This window comes from Sarcophilus harrisii, chromosome 1 (assembly GCF_902635505.1).
Source record: "Sarcophilus harrisii chromosome 1, mSarHar1.11, whole genome shotgun sequence".
Classification (NCBI taxonomy): Eukaryota; Metazoa; Chordata; class Mammalia; order Dasyuromorphia; family Dasyuridae; genus Sarcophilus; species Sarcophilus harrisii.
In genome coordinates, this window is record NC_045426.1 from 638,270,019 (window position 1) to 638,271,099 (window position 1,081).

Consider the following 1,081-nt stretch of genomic DNA (forward strand, 5'->3'; position numbering starts at 1 on the left):
TCTAGGGGAGAGGTTGAGAGGGAAGGAAAAAAATATTGGACACAAGGTTTTGCAAGGGTGAATGCTAAAAACTATTTTTGCATGTATTTTGAAAAATAAAAAACCTATTATGTAAAAAAATGCATTTCATTTGATACCAGCAAGATCACCAAGAGGTAGATGTGAAAGGTATTATCACATCTTATTAATTGTTCCATTTTGTGAAAGGGAACTGAGTCTCAAAGAGATTATCCAGCTGATAACCATCAGGAGGTAGATTTGCTCGTAGGTCACTCCTACTCTCCATTTAGCAGTTTTTCCATTATACCATGCTATCCTATCACTTGCATTTATTTATCTCACCAGTACCATAATCCCTAAGCTTTATTGGATGCCTACTTATGTTTGTGAGTCTGTGGGGCTTTCCAGAGAGAATTCTCAGTCCTCAAACCCTCAACCTTGATCTCACGACACTAAATCACTCCCTGTGTGATCCTCGTCAAATTAACCATTCTAGATCTGTTTTCTCACCTATAAATGAAAGAGTTGGATCCAATAATCTCTAAGGTCCCCTCAAGCTCTAAATCTATAATCCTATGAATTTGTGAGATGCCCAAGTATAGCAAAAAGCGGACAGCAGAATAGAAACAGTCAGCTTCTCCAGAAAGGTCCAGACGAATGTGCACTCTTTGCCAGTCATTCAGTCGGATGCCCTGTAGCCTGAGGGAGAAAATCAATGGACTCTGTTTTTTCTTATGCTGATAAAACTCTCTTTGATCTCTTCACTTTTTCCCTTTACCCCTAGCCCAGTGCTGACACCTTTACCACCTCAGCTGACTTCTTTCCCTAAGGAGAGGTTAGAAAGAAAGACTGTTAAAAACTGCCTTTCCCAAATGATTCAGGGACAGGGGCTTCCCCAAGAGGTCTCTCAATAGTCAATTCCTTCAGGGGTGTTGGACAGAATGAGGCTAAGGCTGTCAGTGGCCTAGCTATAAATTCTGCAGAAACAAACTCTGTCCAGGGTGAATTACCGGCGGCTGCTTCTTCTTCGGGCAATTAGCTATTGTTTTAATAACTGGCGGTAATGAGCCACGGAGGGGGG